This window comes from Onychostruthus taczanowskii, unplaced genomic scaffold (genome assembly GCF_017590055.1).
Source record: "Onychostruthus taczanowskii isolate IOZ18803 unplaced genomic scaffold, ASM1759005v1 scaffold33, whole genome shotgun sequence".
Classification (NCBI taxonomy): domain Eukaryota; kingdom Metazoa; phylum Chordata; class Aves; order Passeriformes; family Passeridae; genus Onychostruthus; species Onychostruthus taczanowskii.
The window spans coordinates 434112-456467 of NW_024500683.1; the positions used below are offsets into that span (position 1 = coordinate 434112).

The 22356-nt window shown below is 41.4% G+C and overlaps 1 protein-coding gene across 2 annotated transcripts in view; it reads left to right on the forward strand.

Moving 5' to 3' along the window:
- HTR1B (5-hydroxytryptamine receptor 1B) overlaps nt 1-22356 on the forward strand; it is a 40133-nt gene that overhangs the window by 1772 nt on the left and 16005 nt on the right. The window contains exon 2 of one of the 2 annotated variants that reach the window (XM_041410732.1): nt 838-2560. The exons of the other annotated variant lie outside the window; for it this stretch is intronic. The gene's annotated coding sequence lies outside the window, so the exon portion shown is untranslated. Of the gene's footprint in view, nt 1-837; nt 2561-22356 lie in introns of those variants that run through there. 2 annotated transcript variants of the gene reach the window in all.

Consider the following 22356-nt stretch of genomic DNA (forward strand, 5'->3'; position numbering starts at 1 on the left):
TTGGATATGGGGCTGAACACCCCACAAAGAGCTGGTGTTCAGACCCTTCGCAAGTGGCGGCGAGCGCTGGGGATGCTGCGCGCTCCTGACATTTCACCAGCTGTGTGTGTCGTCCCCCCCCACGCCCCCCCCCCAACCCCAGATCGCAGGGAGTGACTCAACGGCAATCTGCTTTTTATTCCACCTATTAAACAAATCTGCCGCCATTTCGTATGCTAAGACCGGTGTTTCGGCCAATTAGTGCTAAACGGCGCTCGCTGTCCAAGCCCGCAGCCGAGCTCCCCGGAGAGCGCCGGGCCGGGCCGGTCCCCGCCCGCCGCGGCGTCCCCGGTGCCGCCTCCCGGCCCCCGCCGGCAGCTGCAGGCACCGCTGGGCAGCTGGGCGTGCAGCCCCTTTGGAAGGGAGTCGATGCGGCCCCGGAGCCAGCGGCATGATGCTTTTTGTTGGTGGTTTTTTTGCTTTTGGGTTTGGTTGTTTGTTTTTTTTTTGTTGTTGTTGTTTTGGCGAGGAAGGGAGGTAGGATAGGCCCCAGATGAAGGCTGCTGACAAAGTCCAGCCCTACTTCTTTCTGCCCTTCTCACGGCTCCGGCCGCTCCTGCGGGAGCGGAGCTGGCTGCGAGCAGGCGTCCCGAGGGGAAAGCTGTCCCTTATCCTCCGTGGGAGACTGGACACCTCGGTGTGTCTCTTCACACGCGGAAGGGCTTTGCCTTTCCGCGCCCCTGGACAGCAGTGGCTGCCAGCTCATCACTAAACTCAGCGCCACGTTCTGCAGAATGCATACTTGCCTTTATTGTGATACTGTAATAATTCTGCCAATCTTTTGCTTTTTGTCTGCAGAATCAAGTTGCTATTGTAAAGACCCACTGCTTGAAACTTCCCCAAGCCCAGTTGCCAGACTCATGATGCTGCAAAAACGTCAATACATTCTGCCACCAAACTGCTCAGCTCTGCGTTTCAGTGTAATGACTCTGGCAGAGATGCTGTTCCAATAGGCACGCAGATCAGTTGCAAAAAAAAAAAAAAAAAAAAAAAAAAAAAAAAAAAAAGAGGGCAGCCTCGAATCAAGGTCTATAATTCATCTGGAATGAAGAAAAAAAAGTTTGAGAGTAAACTCCATTTATTTTGCAGGCTTAACTTCTTAATTTGTTCTCCGGCCGGTTGTAGGGGTGTGCACAAGAGCACAGTTGTCTCTGTCTGTGTTGGTAGTATAGTTGTACTTCTGCACACCTGTAATTTCTTTCTTTCAGTGGAAAGAGTTGCTCCCTTCACCCATGAGGCCAAGAGGAGACAAACTCACGTTTAAAATAGGAGCATCACAGTAATTTCTGTAAATGACTCCTTCAGCTGAACATGTGTGAGAAGTGACAGTGTGCAAAAGTTTTATTTGTATTTCAAAACAATAGTAAATGCAAATGCTCTAGAAACAAGAGTTGTAGACCTGTTCAACTGCACTGCATATCTGTAGTCTGTCCTCATAGTTGCCTTTAAACAGGAATACTTCTTGATTTTACTCCATAAGAGCAGAAATCAAGAAGTCCAATGACCTTTTCCATAAACCAGCTGGGAATAGGAGTAGCAGTTTGATGCTGTAACCATGTTTTCCATTTTGTGTCAGTTGCACACCCTTACCGCATGAACCACTGCGAAATTTAGAATTCTCTAAGTACTTAACATTATTTAGTGTATTTTGTAAAGAAGTGAAGCAGTTTGCTCTTTCAGAAGAGCTATTTCACCTGCAAAATAAATACTCATGAATCATTAATTAACTGATGTTAGTGAAATTTCTTGCCTCCCTACTCCCCCCCTATGTTTTTTGTTTTTCTTCTTTTGTTTTGTTTTCTTTTTCTTTTTTTTTTCTCCTGATTGGACCTTAAGACAGGTCTGTGCGTATTCAGCAGAGTTTCAGGACATGGTCCACCTGCTGTGATAGAACTGCATTGATTGTTCCTCTTATGTGTAAATGAAAATGAGTATAAACAATAAAACGCTTGACTGTGTTCTCAAGAGTGGTAGCAATTGTGTGACTGAAAGGACTTTTTATTGGTTTATCCTCTTTCTCAGTATTGACTTTTTAGGTAACACTGATTTGATGAGTCACTCAAGACAGCAATTGATGAAGGTTGAAATTACAAGCTTCAATCGGTTGTCAGTTTTTTAACAGGCAGCTTTACTTTCATTGTAGCTAGTTCTGTTAGGCATAATTATTACTATTTTCATATAATGTCAGAAAAAAATGTTTAGGTTTTTCCACAAATATTTTTCTTACTCCTTTAAAAGCAAACAAAACTTACTTTAGCATCTGGTGGATAGTGTAATCAATGTTCTTTTAAAGCTGTGTGTATGTATTCTAGATGGTGGTTGTTAAAAAACTGGAAAAATCTTACATGATTTATCTGCCTGCTATTCTTCAGAGAGTTATTTAAGTAATAAGGACTTACTTAACTGGATAGTACAGAAAGTGCATGACCCTTTGTGCTTCTACTGATCATAGGCAGGAGGAACTCTGTAAGATACAAAGTGAAGCAGTGGAAAATAAACATCTTCGGTAATTTGAAGAAATCCAAAAGAATTGCCTTGAAATTGCTTATTGTAAAAAGAGAACTACTATACTGTCGTTCTAGAAAGTACCCTCTTAAATTATTAAAGACAAATGGGATAAGAGGAATTTTCTAAAATGTTATCTTATTTGTTTGAAATGCCTATAATAATTTTAAATTTCAGGATTTTTTTGCATATATGGTGTGAAAAGAAGCAAGGAAGATAACATAAAACAATGCTTCACCAATTCTCATTTGTAATTTTTTGATCTCGTAGAAGGAATTTTGTTTACCCCAAATTCTTTCTCACTGGGCTTCTTACATGTGTGAAAAATGGAAAATGGGATTTCAAGTGAGTATTCCAGCATTTCCAGAGAGTTGAGTTTTCTGTCCATTTTACAGAGTTAGGGGGCTTGGAGAGCAGGGTGGTTCAGGAATTGGACTTCATGTTCCTCGCACTGTTGGAGTACACCTTCATCTTCAGCAATGGGCAGCAAATACTCCCAGCTCTCTGTTGTGATGTGAGGATTTTGCTGAGAAGCTAATTCATCAGGAAAATACCCTTCTAAGTTTATCCTGAGGCTCTGAACTTTCTGTACAAGCAAACAGACAGCCATGCTCACTCTTGGGAGGACAGTCAGTGTGGAATCTGCCGAGTGGCTTGGGGACAGAGAAGAGGCTGACTTGAGCCCTGAAGAGGTACCTGGTAGTTAAAGACCTTGTGCTGCTGGAGCAGCAGCATCTGCTTCAGAAAACCGTTCACACAGGGGGGCAGGGAGAGTGAAGACACACGTTTGTTCGCAGTGGAAGAGAAGAAATGTAGGGCAAATGTTGCTCAGTGACAGAAAATATAAATATGTAAAGCCTGTTCCAAGATCCACGTAGAATGTTTTGGGGTGGGAAGAGTGTCCTGTGTGAGCTTAGCATCTCTGTGACTGGCAGAGTGTGTCCTTGTTGAACCTAGATTTTAAAAGATGCTGAGGGATGTGGTGGTAAAGTTTTGACTCTCTCTGAAGAGGTCTGAGAATTTTGCTGTCCTTCTCTGCTCCCTTACTGTGCCTGGTCACCACACTCTGCTTCTGGGAGGATGGAGCATCTGAAATTTTTAGTAGGAGAGGCTGTCCTTTCTGTCCACCCTATATCTGTATTCCTGTGGAAATGACTCATTGAAACCTGCCTCTGGGTGTTTTCTCATGGGAGCCTCTTCATGACTGCAGGTAAACTCCAAAGGTGCCTAAACCCATGCTGTTCCAGTCTTTCATTACAGAAGCAGCATGCCTTTCTTTTATCTATTTCTTGCCTTGGGTTCAGTCACTCAAATGATACTTTTGATACAAATCTCTGCTGGGCGCTGAGGTTTGAAGTTGAACACACACTTGCAAGCCTTGTGTTTGCTACATTTCACGGTAAGGGATGTGTGTGTGACTGTTGCTGACTCCAGGTGCTGTGAGACACATGACAGTCGACAGCAGTTGCCATTGTGGGAGCAGCTGTTTGCAGCCTCATAGCTGCACTATTTTCCTAGTAATCCTCAGTTTTATTTAAGAGGCATTTCTGACTTTTCCAGTTAGTAAAACACAGAATATAGAAATCAAGAGGGGAAATCTCTTGCAATTAACCTTAATATGGCCATGCAGCAGCCAACAAAGTTCTGCCTTTTCTGCATGAACAGGACGAAGAGAATGCCTTTACTAATGTGCCAAGTCTCCATGTGATAAAAGGAATCTCAACTAAATGTCTAGATGTTTACACCATATTCCCTGCTAAAGCATTTGAGGAAGCTGCCCTAGCCTTCAACCTCCAACAGGGCCATGTAGAGTAGGGACAACTCCATTTGGAGAAGCTCATTTCTGCCCTCCATTGCCCCTGCCTGCAAAAAGCCACTCTGCAATCCATCAGGAGAGCACTCGAAGTGCTTTCTGACTTGAAAATGCTGTCCCTGTGTTCTTTTGGTCGGAAAGGACTAGATATGGTCAGAAGTAAGCACTTTTACATGAAAATCCAGATCAGTCTAAAGTTATTATTTCTGGAAGCAAAGTGAAAATGACAAGTAGTAGTAACACTGGAGAAGCATTTGTGGTTTGTAGCAGCAAATCAGGTTGAGCAATGTGGCTGAGAGCAATTCTGCAAGCAAATAGTAAAATTCCATTTAAATTGAAATGCAACAGATATTGAAGAACACCAAAGAGAGGTTAGAGTAAAGAAAGACTTTGAGGGAGTCATCCAAAATCTCCAAGCCTTGACCAGGGTGTAAGGAAAAAACCAAGGTTACTGCTCCAACATCTCATGACCACAGCAGACAGGTGAGCGGGCAGTTTCAGAAAGAAGAACCATGCCCAGACACATGTAAGAATATTACAGGTGTTCAGTTATGGAATGGAGTAGATTCCAACTCCATTTTGTGTGTTGGTAACTTTTTTGTCATTAGAAGAACCAAACGTGTTTGAGATATATCCTAAACACCCCTCTGTGTCAGTACACAATGATTGGTGGTTCATATTAAGAGTTTTTTACATTCCAGCAGTTAGTACCTAAAATACAGAAGCAGTTAAGGTGAACTCTCTTACTGCAGTGAGTCTGGCTGATAATGAGCTTGAAACATTTAAGCATAGAATAATCATATAGAAAAGCAAGCAGAAAATGAGGCTTCTTAATCAATCATGTGTTAATCCTGAAAGATGTAATACAACAAGCAGCTCAATAGATGAGATGGGGAGGAGATCCACAGGATATCAAATTTACCATATAGAGATCAAAATCTCATACTGAGTCATTTTCAAGAGCTGGAGAAAGAAAATCTTTGTTATTTTTTTCAGAGATCAAAATACTTGCAGTCATCCTTATAAAGGACCAAGACTTTTTTACTGTCTTTATACAAATAATACTTAGAAGGCTACAAACAGATGGAGTTCATAGCTGCAGGGCTTTCACTGAGTAATCATATGTTCTATCTTTTAGGCTGAATGGTTGTAGAAAAATAGGAAGGACATGAGCAGGGGGTGATTATGTAAAACAACCCCTTTTGGTATTTCTTTCCTTATGCAGAACCAAGGCAAAAATAAACAGGAAAAAACAAAATCTGGAAAATTTAAGCAGTAATGATGTTATATGAGATTTCAGGAACGTGTTTAGGGCTGAATGGGACAAAAATAATAAATATATTTCCAGAATTCAGAAAAGTGAAAATTAAATTAGAATTCTCCTTCTATCCAGATGCCACTTTCATAATATTACTTGTATAACAATATTTCTAAAAAACTTGATATTCTCAAATATGTTCAAATTAACATTTGTTAATACATTCATGTCTGCTTGTACATTAAGGCATACACTTCTCAAGCTCATTCACTTTTTTTCCGTCTAGATTTAAAATTTCAATTCATGCCCTTTCCTAACTGTATGTTGTGTTTAGAACACAAATCTCATTTGGACTCAGTCCTCTAATATGCAAAAAAGATGAGAAATGTTGTTTTCAAAAGGAATATTGGGACAAGTACATTTAAGAGAATTAGTGCAAAGCAAGCATGGTTCCTTGTTCCTCTCTACAGGGCAAGGCTGGTTTTCCCTGAACTCGGTTCCTAGAAGAATCTAAGTTATATTTAGAAGATGCAGATATGAGAGAAGCTGGACCAGAAACCAGTGCAGATGTAGAGAACAGCCAGGTGTTTATGCAGCAGAAGGAATGCATCAGTGCTTGGTTCATATTGGGGTGGGTCTGTCTGGGGGACATACCAAAACTCTGCATTTAATTGGGTCCAGAAAGATTCGAAGGAGTGGTGTATAGGTGAGAGATGGTGAAGGGACATGCATTGCCTGGAGGCCCCATGGGCTCTCTCTTCCCTGGGTCCGAGTGGCCCTGGCTCAGGATTGGCTGCATGGCCATGGATTGGGCTGCTGGGAGAACAATGTTAGGGCAGCCAAATCCAGTGGCCTTGTAGAGGTGAGGCTGCACAGCTCCATGCCCCAGGTCCAATCAGTGGTGAGGCTGAGCGGGTTTCCCCAGGCACATGCAGACATGGATATATGTGCAAAACACACAGACAAACTCATACTCATTGCAAGCCACAGACATCATCAGCACAGACAGAGGTGCTCAGTGCTCACACCAACACAAACAGACCCGATGGCCTCGTGTCCTCACCTCTCTGGCAAATCAGATTGGAGGTCCAGTAATAAGTATATAAATATACATACATATATATACCTCTACATATATGCATAGGGTGGATCCTTCCAGCAGCTGGGCTCAAATACCAAATCCTAATGTCCAGTTTTTTTCACCTGGTCACGATTCCCCAGTGCTGTAGCCCCACTGCAGCTGCTGGTACAGATCATTGCACAAACACACACGAGCACACGTTCATGCACATGTGCACATGCACACACATGAATGCACCCAGCTCCCAGGGCTCCTCACCCACTCTGGCTACTCTGATTTAGTCTTTGCAAGTGATCACATACTTACTCACGTTGCCCTCGCCAGTTTTTGCGCTCTGGACACGCAGCTTCTCCCACCCATGAGCCCACTGCAGTTACTGGCTTTTACATCTCCTGCTACACTTATGCACACAAGATAGAGACACAGGATATGTCTTGACAATTGATACCAAACAGCCTTTGGTATCCATTTACACAGGGCCAGCTCCCATTCTGCTTTTATCACTCATCCTGTCATTTGTTTCTAAACTTGTTCCTCTGCAAATTATCTTGAACCCTCCCATTCTTCAGCTTTGGTTTCTCCACCAAAGATTGGATTCTAAATCTCCAAATGCTCTTCCCTTGCATCTCATAATGCATCCCATATCCATTGGGAATAATCTCCTCCAGTTCTAAAAGCGCTCATGTTGACTCCTTGTATGGGTTTTATGGCTGGACACAGGTGCTTGTGTCCCCTAGAACCGCCTGCCACTGTGCCTCTGTGCTCTTCTGGGCTTGTGGAGATGGGTCTTTGATGGCCCTTTGGCCCCTCCACGATGGGTCTGGGAGGAGCTGAGGGAGGATATTACTTGGCTTGCCTCACCTGCCGTTGTCCCTGTGCTCCTTTGTGAGCTTGCAGATAAGCTTTTTACCATGCAGCCTAATAATTTCTTTCTTTCAGGAAGAAAATGGAAGGAAAATAGCTGGTAGCCACTCTTCCAGATTTTAGAAGACTAAATATCTAATTTAATTTGAACTACCTACTAAAATATAGCAAGAGCATAAAAAATCTCTTGTGAAGTCTTCATGTTGAATGAACATAGACACCATAGGCAAAGTGTGATTATTTAGATGGCCACTAAGCAATCTTCAGCAACTCACAAATGAGTATTTCAGAGCTATTCTCTGTTTTGGGATCTTGAAACATAATGGTCTTTTTGTGTCAGATAAAAAACAGATTTTTCATCTCCCAGGTTTAGATCCTTTATATCAGCTAGACCTGAAGTGCCTTTGTACAAGGTTCTGTACTTTGATCCACACTAATGGAGAAGATGATTGAAGGAGCCATCAGGATAAGTTAATCAGTCTCTTTCATTTATTTATACTTGTGCTTTGGCTAAAATTTTAGAAGGAGCCACTATTAGTTCGTTCGTTATGAGATTGCTAGTGAGGCATTGGTCAAGTACTGGTGCTTAGGTAATGTACTCACATACTTAAATATACTTCTGAGCAGTATATTTACATGCAGCTAAAACAAGAAACTAATAACTTCTTTGCTTTCAAAAAAGAGGAAGAGATGATCTCAAGTGTGTGATCTGGGGCCTCACAGGAACCTTTGGGAGAAGCACTGTCCTCCTCTTGAACAACAGCCAAGTCCCACAGATGTATGTATATGAGACATAGAATATTAACATTCTCAGTGGAGAGGCTTGGAAAATCAGTGAACAAAGAAAAGTGATGCTGAGAAGGGCAAAATAATGTTATATGGGGGAAAAAATCCACTTACGGATGCACAATGAAATCATGAAGACTTTTTTTCTAGACACGCTAGGAACACTTCTCTGTGAAAACAGTCAAAAGAGCAAAAAAAGGATTGCATATAGATTGCATATAGAAAACAAGGCAGAAGACAGCATTGCTTCAACTTGTAGATTCTGTGTTCTGTGTCCTGCATGCTACAAGAGGTCAAACCTGCCTCAAAAATCATATAGTAGAATAGAAAACATTCAGTAAAACAGAGGATGTCTTCAGAGTGTGTCTGTAGCCTCATTTGGACACAAGGAATCTCATATTCCAGCTGCCAAGATAGCTAAGATGGTACTTGAGGCTTCCTCTTTGTACCATGCAAGGATAATTCCACATCATGACAAGGAACATCCAGAGTACAACCATTATTGCAGGAAACAACATCTCTAAATGCAATTCTGCTTGGTTTGATGCCACTGGGTCTGAAAATCCCCAGGAAAAGAAGCATTTCTGATGCTTTTCTTCTCTTGAGTTGTACTGATGAATACTGATTCCCCAGCCCATCCCACCCTTCTTCTGCATTAGGTGGAGAAGAATTAAGACACTTGACTATTCTGGCAATTTTCCAGACATTCCTCCTCTGTTATATGTAAAGTTACAGCCAAAAAAATGGATGCTGGACGGTACAGTAATGATTGCATTCAAAGGAAGCATCACCTTAGGTTTTGCAGGGTGGGCATCCAACGATAAGGTTTCTGGAGATGGGAAACTTCTTTGAAAATACAGGGCCCAGTTCCTGTTACTCTGGATTATTAAACAGATCTCTACACATACACAAGAATGAAATATTAAAAAAAAATAAAATTAGTCATTGTGCAATTTCCCAGAACTAGAGACTCCAGGGTATTGCAAGGAAAGAAGGCTCACCCATGCTGTTCTGTATTCATACTCGGCTATACACAATTAGAGGGCATTAGCTTTCATTTATGAAGGAAGGATTTTATCTCTTCTGTTTTTAATTAAATCACAGACCTTCTCAATAGTTCATAAATTGGCACTACTGTAATTCAGCTTCTACAGAAAGAAGTTGGTTGTCAACACCCTGTAGAATATTCTTGCCCAGCTAGTCTGTAAAATTGAAGTTATTTATTTCAATTAAATAAAAGTTACTAGTACTGGGAGTTTTACATTTTGCTGTAGGAACAGTGAATTGATTTCTGCCTGAATGACAAGTTTCAGTCACACTTCAGTTACAGTTCACAAAATATTCTGAGTAGTTTGTCAGCAGATATAATTGAGTTCCTTTAATCAGTCTTAGGGTAAGTTCCTAAAGGGATTCCACCAGGCTTTTTCCAAGCTGTGTGGTTACTAGTTCATTTAATAGAAGGAGGTTCTTCACATTCTTTCAACTTCCTTTACATGTATGATTTTTGCTGGGGTAATATGTGTGGGTTAAATCCTTGAATTGGCTGGAGACAATACTCCTGCTTATAAGAATTCAGGCCTGATATTAAAAAGACAGTAGAAAGAGTGATACAGTGTTCCCCCTGGTGTTTAATGAAGCAGCTGTTCCTAAGCAGAGGAGCAATACTGGGGTTTATATAGCTGTATATAGCTGCAGATAGTTCTGTGGAAAAAAAAAAAAAAAGAGTGGAGATTTTTTAATGCTTTTAAAGTAATCCTAAGTGATCTTTTCAGTTGTTTGAAATGTTGACATTTTTGAAGCTACTTTTTTTCAAATCAAAGGCTTGTGTCCTTCCCTTTCCAAATATGTGTTTCTAAAAAATTACTTAGGAAGCTGAAGACTTTGGGAAAGGAGTAACGCAAAGAAGTACTGATACTGGCAAGGAAAATTATATCTTCTGTAAAAGATTCCCTGAATGTGTCAGCAGTTCTTTATTTGAGGGGCCTGCATGCATCAACATGAATGCTTCCTAAGTCCCAAGGAAAACTTTCAGGGCTAAAAGTCTCATTTAGCTCAAAATTTCATATTTTCAGACCCACTGTGTTGGTAAAGAAGTACAGTTGTTCAGTACTGCTATGGAGTTCATTTTGGCATGTATTTATTTCCTTTAATATCTGAAATTACTGCAATTTTACTTTCATGTACTGCATTAAAGGCTGCTGAAGGCAGTGGAGGATATACCACTCCCTTTGACTGAAGGATCGTGGGCTCCATTAGTGACCAAACATTACTATTTGGGAAGGATTTTAGACCCCTGGCTGCCAGTAGACAGTGATATTACATCTGTAAATCAGTCAGCTCTCTGTCCAGAAAGCTCTGGGCATTCAGGGGTGAAAGCAGCCATGGCCTCCAGTCAGCTGCTCTTGGGCTGCAGGCTGCACACCGCAGAGGGGCTGGCAAGATTCCGTGGGACTAATGGAGTTCAGGAGCTGGTGCACAGAGCCAGGCAGCCCCACGCTAGGCTGGGAAGGGCCTGTGGGATGCTGGCAGGGGCAGGACTGGGACTGAGTTGCTGCCACAGCAGCACATCCTGGGTCAGCAGGGTGCCCGAGATGGCTCCTGCTGCTCCTGGGGAAGAGGCACAAGCAGCTCCCATTTCTCGAGAGAGAGTCACGAGGATTTGGAAAAGAACTTGGCAAGCAGCCCAGGAATAAGGAAGGTAGAGAAAAATGCTTTTCCCTTCATTTAGTCAGCATCTGGCAAAGGCAGGGTACGGCGCTTCTCTGAAGGACAGCTGATGTTTAGTACAAACAAGCCTTGTGTTTGAGTGTCTGGACACTTCAAAATGTTATGATCAAAAGAAACAATAGACGCATAAGTACTTTTATGTTGCTTGACCTCGATGAGCAGCCTAACAGCTCACTTTCCCGTCCTCACTGCATATAAGATATTAAATGAATTTCATTTTTCCTTGAAATGCTCAGATTCAATGTGAGGCAATCTCTCCTCATACTACTGAGACCTCCGACCCCAGGAAAAGAATTTTTGTTCTGCTCCCTGTGTGTTGCTGCTCTTCACCTTCCCAAGGGGACCCCAAGTCGTAGCTAGCCCCAGTGGCTGCCCAAGCTGTGCTTTGCAGTGCTCTTCCCTGGCACCAAGGCCACGTCAGCCACCACAGCACCCATCTCACGGGCACTGCCCCACACCATGGAGACCCTCAGACCCTGTGGCACTTTGCTGCCAAGAGGGACTGCCAACAAGACGTGGAAACAGAAGAAACACTGGGTTGGTTTTGGCCTCCTAAGTGTCCCTGAGTAACTCTGTGCCTTAGATCTCCTCTGTTAAGGAGGCCAATGATACCAATATTCTTTTGGTAAAATAAGCACTATTATCATCCTCTACTTTAAAGAACATGTTTGTGTCAGTTCTAGGAGAGCTGTTTTTCAAAGGAGCATGAATTCATCAGAGTACTCACATGATTTGGCCCTTAGTGTTTCAGAAACAAAAATGATGAGTTGCAGCCTCCCACCCCACCCACAGTTCCAGAAAATGTGATATAAGATGACAGCAGAGATTTTCAATCAGATGATTTTGTTTTCTGGCCTGTTGTAAGCTGGATCTAAAGGTTCAGAACTTACATCCCTTTTCTCAATACCCCAAAGCAAGTTTCTCTTCTGTGAGCTACCTTTTTCCACGTTTCAGGATACAGTGCAAAATGATGCTGAGAGTAGCTGGTGATTTGCCCACAATCTGACTGAGAAACAGAAAAATACAGGAGATATCAGAACCCAAACCTTAGCAGAAATATCCATCTTTAATGCAGGAAGTGATTACAAGTTCAGCCTGGCTTCAATACCAGGCAGAGCAGTCCACTAGTCCGAGTTTGCAACTCCATACCAATGCCCCTGATCTTCAGGTGTGAGTGCCACTTACTTCTCAGAACTCCCAGGGTTTGTGCATGCTCTCCTCTACCTTTAGGGATGCTACAAAACTTTCTTTGCTGTGTTTTCTGTGTAACAAGCTCTCAAATCATCCCTAAACTATCCCAGGAGCCTGATTTTGAGCAATGTCAAAGACAGAGGGATAAAAAGTGTCGTCATTAAGGAGTTACATTTTAAACTCTAAAGGTCAAATTAACTACAACAGAAGTATTTTCATCTGTATGTGTCAACATTAGGCAACAGAATGAAATAATAAGTGCACCTGTGCAGAGTGCCAGCAAATAACTCCACACCTACCAGTCCCTTTGATTAGTTTTAACACTCTTTTTCACTCTGCATGTTTCAGGCAGGAGACTCATAACCCTGCTCTGGGCTGACATTCACTTGCCTTTTGGCAAACTCCAAGTTTCAGGTATCAGGTCCCACTTTTTTTCATATTCCAGACACAGACCTGGACTCTGTAGTCGGGTCTAACTCCAAGTTAGGCAAATGCTTGTCATTTCCAGCAGTTGGTTCATTCTCAACTCAGCCAGGGAAGAGTCCTGACTCCCTTGTTCTTCCTGACAAAGCTCTTATCTGTTCCCTCTGTCTTTGGAAATGCTACTCTCCTTTGGGTGTTGAGCTGCTGCAGTTCTTTGCTTGGTCTAGACAGTTAAGGAAAATTCACTGGGACTTCTCTGCTAGGCTAAACCACTAGTGAATCATGAATCTGCTAAGAGTACTCCTATTGAACACAGTAATCTAAAGAAGGAAGCCTTTTCATCCATCGATCCTTGCTTTTCTTATATATATATGTATATACCAATCATACTGCACCCAGCAATACAAATACAATTGGTATGGTAAAAGAAAATCCATACAACCTAAAACATGAAGCTGAATCTGTGTTCCTCAAATTGTTATCTACTTTTATTCATTTAGAATAAGACTAATAGAGCTAAAAATGAACAGTATCTATAAATATTTCCTCCATTCATTGGCTTACATATGTTTTTTAAAATGATTGTTAAAAACAGCTGAATGCACTAATTGAGACATACAGTGGAAATCTTCATGGAAACTTTGGGAGAGGAGGTGGGGAAAGAGTAAAGTAATTCCTTGTTCTTCAGTGTTGTGTGGCATCACTCACAAGGAAAGAGGAGCAGAACTTTCTTCCAGACATGAGATATTCTGCTTTGAGATGAGTCGGAAAGGTTCTCAGCCTTTGTCCTGTGCTCTTCATGTGCAAGTGGATGAGAGTGTGGAAAGAAGGTCTGTGGCATATGCAAGAGCCATCATTTCAAAATCATCCCATCTTAACTCGACAGTGGTGGATAGGTTTTCAATAAGCCTAAGAGAAAATGGGGCACAACATAGCTGCTGTTGAATTCAGTTAGGGAGAACATCTTGTTAAATGTAATCTTAATTATGCCATTGTAATTTTATCCTTTGTGATTTTATTTCATGATTGAAACCCTATGTTTCTTAATTATGTTTTAATCAATAATCATGTCAAGAAATAAACCTGGCTAGTTCTCTGACATGTAGTAAAGCATTCCTTACTCTGGCTGGTTACAAATCTGAAAACTGTGGCATTGGGCACCTTTAAAAATTGCTGAGTTACACAGTACATTATGTTTCTCTTATCTAAAGAGCAGTAGGATAAATCCCTCTAGAGGTTCTTTGGCAATTTGTCATAAGATTTAGGAGAGGAAACAAATTTTTCTTGGGACCAGTGGTGTCGAGTGAAATTCTATGTCCAGCAGTAAAAAGCTGTAAGTATGACTGGTGAGCTCCTTAATGGCTTTTAACTGAGACCAGATTGACAGTAACCTGTAAATTTGGGGCAATGGTGCATTTGGGGTTAACTGTACACCCAGTCTCTCTCTCTCTCACCCCTGAGAATACTCTGAATCATCATGTTGGTCTCTCTATGTCTTCTTTCTCTTCTACACTTTATTTATTATGACTGCAAAATCTGACATGTCCAGTCCTCTTCTGTACATTATCACAGAGATCACCCCAGCTGAGGACCAAATTTCAAGTGGAGATTATGAGGGCCAAAATAGTATAAGCTCAAAGGGCTATCAACTGAGATGTTAATCTGGTGTGCCAGTTTTCCAGTGAGTAGTGATGTCACAGTGTTAGGCCAGAATCATACCTAGATCCTCCTGTCTGCACAACTTGCATAGTCACATGCCTGTGTCACCTGGGTGCACACTGTGCATTCTTGGAAAGAGCAGAACTCATGAACCTGGAGCCACAGAAAAAAGTCAAGAGGACCTCACCTTTTTATTGATAGAAGAGCAGTGCTAGTAACCATTTGTGCAGATTATGAGGGTTAAAAGAAATAAAATAAAAAAAAAAATATATTTTATCTTTTGGTAAAGAGGAAAGAATAAATGACAGTTTGAAAATCATTCAGGATGTCATCCAAAAATAATTACTTGGACAACAACATATTGCAGCCAGACTGCAGACACACGCATAAACCAAAAAGGAAATATTTGTTAGTGAATAAAATATTTTATTTTGGTGCTACTAACTGAAAGCACTCAGATTTTTCTAGCTACTGCACTTCCCTCAAAAACTACTATAGAAGATCTATGAAAGAAAAAAAATCTGTAGTGAAAAGTTCATGTTTGAGAAGAGCATGATACAGAGAGGAAAAAGTAACATTTGCCTGAATGTACCTCTACCCATGAGTCAAACCCTGAGTAGGTGCAAGCAACAGGTGGTTTATACAATTTTGTTGGTTTTGGGGGGTTTTCTTTTGTATCAGTACTTACAGTTTACTTTTTTTTTTCCTGATCTCTCTTTGGTTACATTTAGCTTTAGCCGTTCTATCTTTATGCAGTCCTTAAATTAAGTATTTCCTTCAAATTTCTTCTAAACCATAATTTTTAATAAATAACTCTGTTTCAGCTGAACTCTTGCTCTTCTTGTGTTCTTTCCACCTAATAATAAGATTATTTTAGGTTTTTGTCTCATGTTTCCATTCAACATTTGGTTTGGGGATTGTCACCTACAGAAACTGCTGTTCCCACTGAGTCAGTGGGAGGCTTGATTTATATCACTGGAAAGATACCGTGTGCTTAAACCATGGGAAATACTAAAAACTGGTAGCTAGTGGAGAGGAGTGGAATTCTAATGACTGAAATGAATTTGTGCTAATGATCATAGTTGGAAAATGGTGAGAATATGTGTGGTTCGGGTTTGGAGTTATTTTGGTGGGGCTTTTTGAGGTCAGCAAATTGTACTATGACTGATCTACTGAAGCACTCCTGTCATCCATTAATCATCCTCAATACAACCTTTGGCTTGACCAGTCTCAAATCAAGTGGATTGTAGTTCAGGCAGGAAAGGTGGCTCCACACTTCAGCCTGCCAAAAAGACCCAGGATGCAAGCTGGGCCTTGAAGTTTGGCTGCCAGCAATCTGGCTGCAGTTACCAATGCATAACTTAAATTGATCTTTTTAGGTGTAGGGGAGGGACGAGAATCTGTGGGAAGGTTGATTACATGAATGTGGCCCTTAAATGAGGTAAGACAGTAACTGGGAGAGAATAGATCAGCCACAGAGCCTTGAAAGCTCTGTGAGCAGCTTATGTTTGTTGTTACAGAATACAAGGAGAAGAATGGTACAGTCAAAACAATGAGCTAAGAAAACTAACTTTACTGCTGACAGGCTAGAAGCAAGGCAAGATGGTATTTGTCAAAGACAGGGAAACGAATATTGTGGGAAGCAAGTAATGAGAGAGTGAGTGATGTGGTTGTAAGTTTCTGCTGTGAAAAAGTGTTATGCAGTGAGAATTGAAAGGTAGACATGGATAAGGAGGTCACATCTAAGATTATTCACAATCATAAGTCCTTGTGGTACTTTCCAGTGGTAAGGCTAAAGGTAATGGGAAGAAAGACAGGATTTGGCTTTAAACATTTTGCACTTAATCTTAAAGTCTTAAGTCAGAGCACTAAGAGGAAATGTCAGTGCAGCAGACTATTAGTTTAGCTTAAGTTAAGTGAGACACATCTATGGATGGGTAATAAATCTGTTGGTCACTGACCTAAAAATGATAGATGATTTTTTATTTACCAGTATGGCTTATTTATGGGCAAAAAGCATAGAGGGAATAAGGCTGCAAAGTTTCTGCTGAGTGCTGGGTCATGGAGAAGATGAATAAGCACCTTCAGAGCTCTGCTACAGGAGCAATTGCAGAGGGAGAAGGTTAACCGAGTGAAGATTAAGTTACAGACATCAAGTGAGAATATTCTGCTGCTAAGAAGAAGACAGTAATAGGGTGGGTTAAACATCAGGTTTACCATTTGATCAAGAAGATGATTAGAGGTTGTCTCAAAAGGGTTTTGAAAGGAGTACAAAAGGCAAAAATTAATTTGTATGGAAGAGGAATCTCATCTAGATGTTGTAGACAGCCCTGAAAGATAATGGTGCACTAATAATGAAAATGTTGGAGTAAAGAGTGAGTTTCCCTAAAATGAAAGAGATTAAAGCATTAGAGGCAACAGCACATTTTTATTTCATCCTATCTCAGTTGCACATATGCTTGTTTGGCACAGGTCTTTTTTTTTTTTTTTTTTAATGCATGTATGTCTCTTAAATGGAGATCTTAGATACTGCTCTAATATATATCATATTGAGGCTACCAAAAATCTGTTTCATACCTCAAGAAACTGTTTACCTTATATCCGTATGTGCTGTCATCTGCACAGAGTAGCTTCAAAATTAAGCATTTTTTACATAAATCTTTAATCTCTCAAGTTCCATTATATAATTTCATCAGTGACATCTTCTGGATGTGGCCTCAGTGATGGGTGATGAATGTAGGACCATAGTGTCAACAGCATGGGACTTCAGACAACAGCGGTGCCACAATACTGCTGTGGTTTGGGTATCTGCAATGACAGCCTTGTGCCCTGTTCTGCATGGACAGAACTTTTTACAACCACTGCCACTCTCTTACACTGACAGAGATGGTCAGCAGTATCTGCAAGGCCTCTCTGCTCCATGAGGCTGTGAGCAAAGGCTGCAAACTGGCCATGTTTCCCTTTGCTCCCTGACAGCATGCTCACCTCTCCCCTGCAGAGAGCAGAGGATTACGGAGGAGCAGTGCGCAGGAAGGGACCATCTTGTGCTGGGACAGAGAGTCCTCTGGGAATGGAAAAGCAGACTCAGCACTTGTGCTCCTGAACTTTAGTGCAGGGTCAAAGGCCTGTGGGAACAGCAGTCCTTCCTCCTTCCCCAGTGGCATCAGATTGGCAGGGAAGCTGTCTGAAATCCTATTGATCACTTGTTCAGAAGGTTCAATAGTGTCAGGAATGCTGCAATACCTTTTCTTCTTTTTGAATTGAAGTTACAAAAGAATGAAATGCTTTTCTGCTCTGGGAGGTGTCCAAGCTCAGTGATCAGTGATTCTCAGTGATGGGGTTTTTTTGGTTTTTTGGTTTTGTTTTTTGGGTTTTTTTTTTTTTTTTGTTTTGTTTTGGGTTTTTTTTGAGTGGAGACACTACCACTTCTCTGGTTTGTGTTTACTGAGTTTAAATGTATTGTCAACAAGTTTGCCTTGCTTAAATGTTATTTTGTGAAAACCTTCAAAATTATCACCCCAGCTACAGAAATCTACAACTTTGTGGCTCATCAGCACTAGCCTGTGCAAAGAGGTAGTGTTCCTCCTGCAGCCTCTGCCTATCAAGGAGGTGAACATATTGTTGTGCTTTCTCTTTGAGGATGACTTGCATTGCCTGCCAGCTGCACCTGCTGGGGTGGGCAACACAGATCTGCAACGTGATCATCTGAGTCACAGCATCCGGGGGCTCAAGAGATGAAAAGGGCATCACATGGTGCCTATTCCTGCCCAGTCCCTGTGGAGGACTGCAACCCAGACTGCTGCTTTCTCTGACTGTTAATGGGGATGAGAGCAGGGTTCCTCACACACCTTCTTCACCACTATTTCTAAAAACAATCTGGCCCTGTCTGACATCCAAATGTGATGCAAGTGCGTAAGGAGCAGCCAAGTGAATTGGAAACTGGACGCTCCATATGATACGTGACCCAACCACAAAGAACAACTGGCATCCTAAATCAATGTTATCCTTTTAATAACCAATTTCCTGCATAAAATCATGTCTACAGAGATATAAATGGCCAAATGCTGTTTCTGATTTAAAGCAACAAGAGTGTGTCTGTTTTCACTGTAACAAACTAAGTTTGTAGCATAAGATGGTAATATTTAGAGCATCCCTAACAGAAACAGTGGAGCTATAAACCAGATTTCAAGGGATTAAAACACTGGGTTTGAGGTCTTTCTGTCCAAATATTTTACAAGTACAGATTTTTAATTACTTGATTGTCCAATCCTATGTATGCTGCTGGTCCTTAGGTCCTGTGTTTCAGGATCTAGACACAAGACTTTTCAGAGCTTTTTATTTACTTGATTTTTTTTAACTAATTTTCACTTAAGCAGCGGCTGATTGTAAAAAAGCTATGTCTTATGTCAGAGCACTCAGTGAGGCATCTCTCCTGGGGATCTTTTTGAAGCACTGTAGGAAGTACTGCCCTCAGGAAAAGCTGACTTCCCTAAAGTCAAGATGCCAAAACAGACAATGTCAGTGCCTATTTCAGCAGAAAGTCATCTGGGTCAGCTTAAATCACCAAGGTAGGTTATTCTTAAACCATTTGTCTAGGAGGACACCTGCTCAGGTCCCAAGGGTAATGTTTAGGTTCACTTTTAATTTAAATTATTTTGAAGGGGAGCTAATCAAAATATGAAAATATTTGATGGTGATTAAATTTAGAATTCACGGATAATTAGCTGGATGGGATTAAAAAAAGCTATCTGCAGATGCTGAATTCAGCATGTGTCAGTAGAGCTCCAAAAGCACATCCTTCCTATAGTCTTCAGAGCTGCTTTTCTGGGGTTGTCATGCAGTGTTTTGGGAAGACACTGCCTGGGAACAAAGTACGGTAAGTAAAGATAAGACAGAACATCAGGGCCCTCCTTAGAGATATCTCTTATTTCTCTGACCTTGTGCAGCCAACTTTACAGAGCTATTCAACTTTTCAGAAATCCATTCCCAGCTAGAAAAGAGCAGTTCCTACTGGGAGTTTTGCTGTGCTCCAAGAAACTTTTGTCAAGTTTCTGAATAGCGGGGAAGTTCCTAATTGCTTTTAGGAACCATCTCTGTCCTCCCCCCTGCTTTGTTACCTTTTCTCTGCTTTTGACTCCCAAGATATCCTGGAGCATCTCTCAGCTCTCAGAGGAAGCATTGAAGCTGATACAAAGATCTCCACAGACAGCACTGTTTGCCGTGCACATGCTTTATTGATCTTAACCCTAAGAACCATATTCTCAAGCTCTCCCTCCTGGTATGTTATCTCTTAGCTATGGATATAACTACAAATAAAGAGGATTCCTGACACAAGTTTATATTCTTGCCCCCACTATAAATTGTTGCATTTTTATTTGGATGGGATGGAGTTCTGGGTCATACTTGAGTTAGCAAGCAGCACTGCAGTGGCTGAGCTGTTATTCTCATGGACGCTGCAACAATTTCTGTGACTGGTATCTATGTTGTGGAGCCATCCAGCCCCACTTTGAAGCTGCTGAGCCTTTGCACTGCTTTGGTCTTCCGTCTGCAAGCTGCTTCTTTGTCTCTCTGGTAGAAGGGATTGGCAGCATTAGCCTCACCAGAACAAAACAAATACAAAAGACTTTTTAAATAGGACACATCCACACAGAGACTGAGGTGGCATTTAAGAAAGTGATATATCAATAAATTATCAAAATAAGCCTTAATGCCCTGACTGAATCCAAACAACAACAACAATCCAATCCAATACTCTTTTAGGATGAAGGCAAAATCTCCTTGGTTATATGGCAGAGGGACAGAGGGACAGTAAGGAGCCTGTCTGCAGATTTAGCAATGCTGCTATGGGAAGACTGGCTGCAGTTTGAAAGCACGATGAAGAACTGAAGAAAATTCAAACAAGAGCTGCATAAAGGGTTTAATATCTGAAAAAGCAGCCTTTTTAATGAGAAACTAGGGATGCCGATACATTTTCAATCACCAGCTCAAGGCTCATTAGTGGAATTAGGCAGATGTTAATTTTGACATCCTAAGGCTGAGCTGGTTTCTTCCATTTTGGAAGTCAGATGGAGCCTGAGCAGAGATAGCAAGAGAGCTCTGAGGTTTGCTGCTCCTGCTCCTGGGATGCAGGAAGAATGGGGCTGGTGACTGCTGCTCAGGAAATAGGCTTTTTCTCACACCAACAGTATTTTCTATGCCACAAACTATCTTTTCTCAGGAGAGGCATAAGTCTGGAGGTTTTACATTGTCCTAGACATGCAAATGCTAATGTCTGTGGTACCATTGTCTTTTTGGTGACCTTTCCTGTACTGTCCTTAGAAACAGCCTAATCTCTCTGAGCCTAAGGGGACATCCCCACGACTTCCAAGGGGACCAGAGTGGTGCTTACGTCTCCCAAAACAGAGCTGGAGCATGGTCAGGGCATATCCAGCAGAGCAGGCCTTCAGCATACCCTGAGAAGTAAGCTAGTCCCATGATATATACTTTTATTTTCATTCCCTTTGGGCAAAGTTTTTGTCTCTTATAAGAAATTTATCTGGAGCTCAGATAAATCTAATCTTCCTGAAACTTATACTTTTGCTTCATTATCAAAGAAATCATCTGATCATTCTTCTCAATTAAAATAAGTATTTTTACTTCAGCTCCTTGGAGATGCAAATGTCTCTTGCTAGAACAAAGTCCTTGACTAGCTAATTAATATCTTCTATGAGCTGAGAAAGCTCTCTCCATTCCTCCTCCTTTTTTGACTCTAACATGGTGAAATTATTGTAAACTTACTTTAAATTCTCTAACATTGGGTATATGTCAAAAATTTCCAGTACAACTATCTAACCATGATAAATGGGTCTTGACTGAAAGCAGACACAATGGTAATTAATCACTTTGGGGTGATGTGATCCCAACAAGTTTCTTACTAACCATGTGTGGCAGTCTCCCATTACAGTTATTTCCAAGAAGGATAGAGAGTGGTGATGGGCTTCAGAGGTTTTGTTATTCCAGTGGCTCTGTGAAGGCAGGTAACTACCTATTGTGGCACCATAAACAGAGTGGGAAATTCAGAAATAAGGAAATAAGTTTATATCATTATGTAAGTCATAGCCAGTCTCAGCAACCAACATTATAACATCTTGCTGAGCTTAGTTAGCTGCGACAGTTTCAGGCAAGCATAGAAGCAGCTAGTCCTCTCTTTTTGGTATAAACTGTGTGCTTTATGTCATGTTTTATTCTCGTCTCATATGGAGATGTTTTTCAAAATTAGCAGGCATGCAATTTAGTAAATGTGTTGCTGGAACTATTGCAGTGAGTAGTGCTTATTGTTAATAGAGTTGCTTGGGGGTTTTTTGTGCTGGTAGTTTCGTGACATTGTTAAGAGCTTTGTACCATCATCTATGTGCTGTTCTATTGTCATACCAAAGTTCAGATTATTAAAAGAGTATTAAGATTCTGGGTTTTTTCCTCCAGATTATTTTTTCTAATGTCAGTGGAAAAAATAGACCTTTTCTGAACAAACTGCACCCCAGCACATCACTCTTCAGCCATGCTGGTTTTGGATAAAAACCTCAGATTTCTCTGGATCTTTCCTGAGCTCTGAAGATCCTGAGACTGTTTCTTTATAGTCTTCCCAATGACTGCAACAACTGTAAGTAGTACAATAGATTATTTGTCTTCTTCATTAATTACCAAGTCTATTTCTGCAAGAACTAGCAGAGCTGTGTAGCAAGGTACCTGGAGTCCCTATTTGCTAGCAGGGACCACTCCAACTATGGGCAAAGCAGGCAGTGCCAGATGAGTTAAACAGGCAGTGCCAGATGAGTTAAACAGCCACAGCCCATCTGCCCCTTTCGTCTGCCCTGAAGCTTTCAAATCCAGCTGTTTGCTGGACCAGGGAAAGCCTGGTGGTGATTTCATGGGACCTCCTTCCTGCAGCATTGGGAAATCTGGCTCCTCTCTCACTGTTTCTTGCAGCAAGGGCAGACCTGTGTCCCACCTTCAGAGGGACCAAGTTCTGCA